Source organism: Etheostoma spectabile, chromosome 18 (assembly GCF_008692095.1).
Source record: "Etheostoma spectabile isolate EspeVRDwgs_2016 chromosome 18, UIUC_Espe_1.0, whole genome shotgun sequence".
Classification (NCBI taxonomy): Eukaryota; Metazoa; Chordata; class Actinopteri; order Perciformes; family Percidae; genus Etheostoma; species Etheostoma spectabile.
The window spans coordinates 25,825,828-25,832,421 of record NC_045750.1 but is presented as its reverse complement, the minus strand read 5'-3'; the positions used below and the strand labels follow the sequence as shown (position 1 = coordinate 25,832,421).

The 6,594-nt window shown below is 43.4% G+C and overlaps 1 protein-coding gene and 1 long non-coding RNA gene across 2 annotated transcripts in view; one reads left to right on the top strand and one right to left on the bottom strand.

Moving 5' to 3' along the window:
* Window positions 1–6,594, bottom strand: part of lrfn2b (leucine rich repeat and fibronectin type III domain containing 2b) — a gene marked incomplete in the record, with an annotated part of 159,989 nt that overhangs the window by 28,397 nt on the left and 124,998 nt on the right.
* LOC116706412 (uncharacterized) overlaps window positions 5,015–6,594 on the top strand; it is an 11,777-nt gene continuing 10,197 nt past the window's right edge. Inside the window, exon 1 of the long non-coding RNA XR_004336228.1 lies at window positions 5,015–5,160. This is a non-coding gene — a long non-coding RNA (uncharacterized LOC116706412). The remainder of the gene's footprint in view (window positions 5,161–6,594) is intronic.

Sequence of the window (6,594 nt, the reverse complement as noted above, 5' to 3'; positions counted from 1 at the left end):
TTGAGGTTGTACCAGAATAGGTTTACATAGTTTTATTTTCAAAAAACACCATATTTTTGTTTTAATGCACATTTCTGCAGATCCTGATTTCACCCTGTGTGTTTGGGTCTCTGTTTTAGCTCCAGAGAGACATCTCACTTCTATTCCTATCTTGGTTGGATCGAGCGCACTAGTCCGTAGCTCGGTAGATCCCAAGCTAGATAACTCTTTCCACTTTGGTCAGTCCAAGGCAGGATCGGGAGACTTCTTCTAGACCAGGGCCACTTGTGGAATACCTGCACAACAGGGACAGGCAGTAGAACAGGGACAGGAAGTAGTTCTTTTGGAGATTCTGGTCAACTAGCAGCTGCTATAGCAGTGTTTTGCCATTGAGAACGAGCTAGCATGCTACGGTTAGCTACCTCGTCACTAGTGACGTAGAAAGCTGTGCAGATGTTGAACAGCTCACCCGGAGACTGAAGACAGAGGACATTCAGAAACCGGATCCCACTCAAAACACCATGGATGCTTTTTTCCATAGTTTGAATGCGTGTGGAAGCACCAGAGACACAAAATAACACCCCGAATCCCAGAAAAAGTGATTTTTTTCATAACATGGGCATAGTTTGAAAATCTTTTTAACAAACAGCATTATTTCTAAGACATAAAAACACAAACTAACTTAAATGATTTATTGAGATGATAACATGTTGTCAAAAATGTATTGTTTTTTGTATTTCTTTTGAATTGGCTTTCCTATTTTTTTTAAGACAGAATTTGAAGGCTTTCCCAAGCACTGCAGAAGTCTGCAGCTCCATGCCTTCAGGTAATATTGATACAGGTATGAAATGTGGTCTCATATACTCATAAATCAGGGCCAAAGACAAAAAAAAACATTAGAAGCAAGCAGCACCCTGCTCATATCTATAAATATGAAAGAGCATCTTCTGTAATGCAGCAGCAGCCTCTGACCTCCCTGCACTATAGATCCCTGAGCTTCTTGGTCAAGCCTCTCCAGGGACAATAGCTGGAGAGATAACAGACTTCAATGAGAGGAGCCTCCTCAAATGCCAGGGCAGCTGGGTGAAGGGCAACACACACACACACACACACACACACACACACACACACACACAAACACACACACACACACACACACACACCCCAACGCATTCTCATAAGCGGGTCCGTATGATATCGGATGAAAATGTATGCACAAGATATGATATCCTACGAAATAAGGTGACAGATGATTTACTATTTAAAAAAATAGTGATACCTACCCATTTGATGATGATGATGATCATGATACCTACCATACCCCACCTGCAATGCTGCTACTGTAACGACAGAATTTCCCCGTCGTGGGATGAATAAAGTATAATCTAATCTAATCTAATCTAATCTAATCTAATTTCTAGGACTTGTTTGCACTTTAAGTATGAGTATACAATTATATAATGATTTTATCTGTGAAAAGCACTTTATCAACACATGTTTTACTTTTTTACTCATAATGTTTTGCCTGCTTAATTTACAATGCATTAATAATGTAGGATGGTGGCAAAACTTCACAGTCACAAAACATTTAAATGTTCTGAAACCCTCAAAACAACAGAAAACAAAACTGACATTCTTCTAGTAGAAAGTTATGTTTGATCCCTGGACCCGCCAAAACACGCTGTTGTTCTTTGAAAGCTGCCCTTGAGGAAACCACTTGACTCCCATTGCAATTGACCATTTGTTGTGAGCAACTCTTAATAAGAACATCAGTTGAATGTCAAAACTTTAAAATGCAAAATGCAAGTTCAATAAGGCTTCAGGACATTCAAGGGCACAGCAGGCTTCGCCTTTAAGACATGGCCTGAATACATATTACTGTACAAACTGAGTTTGTAGACAAAGTGCAGTGTTGAAGCTACAAACACACTTACAGAGACCCCAGTGCACACACACAAAACCCAAACTTAGGTTGTACACTGCACAACATCTGACTTTGATATTCTTTACACTCACCTGCTTCTGATTATTAATGATGTGCCCTGCATTGCTCTGCTGCCAAGAAGGGACTTGTTTGCTTTTCAAGCTATAAGCGAGTCATAACACACATGCATTATGCATGCAGCTCCGCTCATACATCTCAAATCAGCTCCTGGACTCTGAGGCCAATCAAGAGGAGCCAGAGAGAGCACAAAAAAGCTGTGTTTGAAAAATGATCTTCCACGCGAAACAGTCAGCTATAGTTAACCCAATTTGCCTGCAAGCATCACTCCCTCAGTGCTCCCCTCCACTGTCCACTGAGCTGTCCCACCGTGAACACAGTGGCACAATAAAAAAGACTTTTAATGGAACAACTAACCTCGTTATGTATTCTCTTCAGACATCATCTCAGCTACTGATACCATAAACCTCAACACGGTATAACATATGTTAATTAGGGCTGTGACGATACACCAAACCCAGGGTTTGGTTCATATTACGACTTTTGACCCACGATTCCATACAAACCTCGATTCTTTTTTTAGTAGAGAATAGAATAGAATAGCATGCCTTTATTGTAATTATGCACAAGTACACAGTACCTGTGCAATGAGATTGAAGCAACCCCGTTACAGTGTTGACACATGAATAGAAAATATCAAAAATATCAAAAGTCAAAAATTTGGGGGGTTCTCAGTAAATTAAATACAACTTTTTTCTACCACACGGCGTCGTTTTGTCATTGATGACATCCCACTTTGCAACACAGTTATACAATAGATACCTTATTTATTGATATTGACTGATTTCAGTATCGATTGATCCAACACCAAAGATTCTTTTGTACCTGAAAATTAGGTTTCCAAAACCGTTTCAGTGGTTCATTAACTCGTTGGAATGAGACATAAGAATGCTGGACAGTAATGGACAATTCCGCTCCTAACCTGTAGGGGGACCAGAGGAAAAGCGCTTTGGTGCCTATTGTAAAGGTGCTGGTTGACAAATATCTAATGCTAATGCTTGCTCTATAACGCTAGCTAGCTAAGTCTGGGTGGGTAACATAAGATTAAGACATCGTTCAACATGCTCAGTTATTTTTAGTATGATTGTTTTTACCACAGTTAACAACTCTGGGCTAACCCACGAATTCATCAGTAATGTTAATAACTGTATAGATAGACGACTAATCTAATGGTAATTTAGCCAGTTAGCACACCCCTGTCTTCTGCCTCAGTCTCCCGGGGACACATCCACAGTCAGCCCCCAGCCAGCTAGCAACCATCCACTATCATTACAGCCCCGGGGACCCATCTACAGTCAGCCCCCAGCCAGCTTGCAGGCATCCACTATCATTACAGCCCCAGGGACCACATCCACAGTCAGCCCCCAGCCAGCTGGCAAACATCCACTATCATAACAGCCCCAGGGACCACATCCACAGTCAGCCCCCAGCCAGCTAGCAAACATCCACTATCATTACAGCCCAGGACCAATCCACAGTCAGCCCCCAGCCAGCTAGCAAACATCCACTATCATTACAGCCCCAGGGACCACATCCCCGTCAGCCCCAGCCAGCTAGCAGCCATCCTGTATCATTACAGCCCCGGGGACACATCCACAGTCAGCCCCCAGCCAGCTAGCAACCATCCACTATCATTACAGCCCCGGGGACCCATCCACAGTCAGCCCCCAGCCAGCTAGCAAACATCCACTATCATTACAGCCCCGGGGACCCATCCACAGTCAGCCCCCAGCCAGCTAGCAAACATCCACTATCATTACAGCCCCGGGGACCATCCACAGTCAGCCCCCAGCCAGCTAGCAAACATCCACATCATTACAGCCCGGGACACATCCACAGTCAGCCCCCAGCCAGCTAGCAACCATCCACTATCATTACAGCCGGGACCCATCCACAGTCGCCCCCACCAGCTAGCAACATCCACTATCATTACAGCCCAGGGACCCACATCCACAGTCAGCCCCCAGCCAGCTAGCAAACATCCACCATCATTACAGCCCCGGGACACATCCACAGTCAGCCCCCAGCCAGCTAGCAACTACCCATACTATCTTACAGCCCTGGGACCCATCCACAGTCGCCCCCAGCCAGCTAGCAAACTCCACTATCATTACAGCCCCAGGGACCACATCCACAGTCAGCCCCCAGCCAGCTAGCAGCCTCCTGTATCATTACAGCCCCGGGGACACATCCACAGTCAGCCCCCACAGCTAGCAACCATCCACTATCATTACAGCCCCGGGGACACATCCACAGTCAGTCCCCAGCCAGCTAGCACAATCCACTATCATTACAGCCCCGGGACACATCCACAGTCAGCCACCAGCCAGCTAGCAACCACCACTATCATTACAGCCCCGGACCACATCCACGTCAGCCCCCAGCCAGCTAGCAGCCATCCACTATCATTACACCCCGACCATCCACAGTCAGCCCCAGCCAGCTAGCACCATCCACTATCATTACAGCCCTGGGGACACATCCACAGTCAGCCCCCAGCCAGATAGTAACCATCCCTATCTTACAGCCCTGGGTACACATCCACAGTCAGCCCACAGCCAGCTAGCAGCCATCCACTATCATTACAGCCCCGGGACCACATCCACAGTCAGCCCACAGCCAGCTAGCAACCATCCACTATCATTACAGCCCCGGACCAGGGACATCGACATCTGGGTGTCGCAGTTTCGGTTTTATTTTCCATATCGTTACATATTAATCTGTCAAATTTCAGTTTATCATTGAGATCCACCAGCCTCCAGATAAACTAATGTTAACTCCAGCTGCAGACACATATTTCATGAGAAACCCTCGCTCCATTAGTTTTCAGGTTTATTCATTATTTAAGTATGCATTAAATTAACAAGCTTAAACATGCAATTATGCCAAATATATTTCATGAAAATATCAGGAGATGTTATTTAGTCAGCAGGTGGGCACGATGCTACTCAGCCCCCCCGTCTCTTATCGCTGGTGCCATCTGGAAGGTAAATCATGGTGTTCAAAGACTACCACTATTAGAACAGCTTGTACAGTAGGTGGCCAGTTAGCTCAGTTGGTAGAGCGGGCACCCATATGTAGAGGATTATTCCTCGACGCAGAAGGTCCAGGGTTTGTGTCAGACCTGTGATGGTTTTCTACATGTCTCCCCCCTCTTTCTCCTCTTTGATATCTGACCTGTCATATCCTTTAAGGTGGAAATGCCCCAAAAACACCCCAGTGAACTGAACCCAACAAAACACTCATTTAGTTTTAATAAAGGCTGTGATTATGGTTATTATAAAAAAAAGTAAATGTCTGTCATTGGACATAAACTCATGAAGTACCTGGGCACTATTATTGATTTCAAAGTCACCTGCACTCAAAAAATTGACTCATTGGATGAACTCAATTAAATTGTGGGCAGGATTTCCATCCAATAAATATATGTATATATATACTGTATATATATATATATAATAATAATAATAATAATACATTTTATTTATAATGCCCTTTACATTTCACAAGGAAATCTCAAAGGGCTAATATATATATATATATATATATATATATATAGCCCCAACTCAAACTAAATACATCTATTCAACAGAATGTTAATCAGTTATCCTAATTAATTTATATCAAATAGATACACACAATATAAATGAGTGAGCCTAAATAATTTTTTTCAAATAGATACAATAGTAGGTCATTGAGTTGGTCAGTTAACGAATTTGCAGCTGAAATGAAATAATTACATTATTCCAACTCAAATGTACATCATTATTGGACAAGGTTGGACAACACACTTGCAAGCAAAAAAAAGCCTGTGCAACGGCTTTATCTTTTAAGAAAACTGCATATAATACAGACACAACATCTGGGACATTGTTTTATTTAACTTTTTTTCAGAGTGTGGGTACTTTCCCAATCCGATGCTGAGGGGGGGAGGGGCTTTCTGTCCAGAATGGGAACACACTGGATGAGGTAACTAAAAGGGTCAGGAAAATAACTGGATCCAATGTTAAACGCATCTCCAACCTCTCGGAACAGTACTCTCAATCTGGCCCTGAGGATACTGGATGATCAATTCCACCCACTTTCCTCAGAGTTCCCCAACCCCTCCCCCCCCCCCCCTCCCCTGTGGACGTAGACTTCGACTGCCCCTAACAAAAACCAAACGGGCCGAGGAGCATTCAGTTACTGAATAGATCACACACAGGCACATAGACATTTGATATTTTGCACTGTTGATTTACTTATTGTATTATTTATTAAATCATGTTAGCTAAACGGGGACTGTGAGGTTCCTTTTAGAAAAACCTCATTCAGTCATAATGCTCTATTTATTAAAGGCAGTGCATTATGGGACACACTTCCTCCAGCTATAAGGGAGCGTCCCACTCTGACCTCCTTTAAGAGCCAGGTGAAGCTGTGGCTTAGAGCTCACCAAACATGTAATCACCACTAACTTGTCTTTTTCTTTCTATTTTTTCTTCTTTTCTTTTGTTTCTTCTTGATTTTATATACTAAATGCTACTATCTTGTGTCTTTTTTACGGTAACTCCAATCTGCCCATTGGACTGCGGATGGATATTAGCCCTTGGGCTACAATCTGGCACATTTACGTG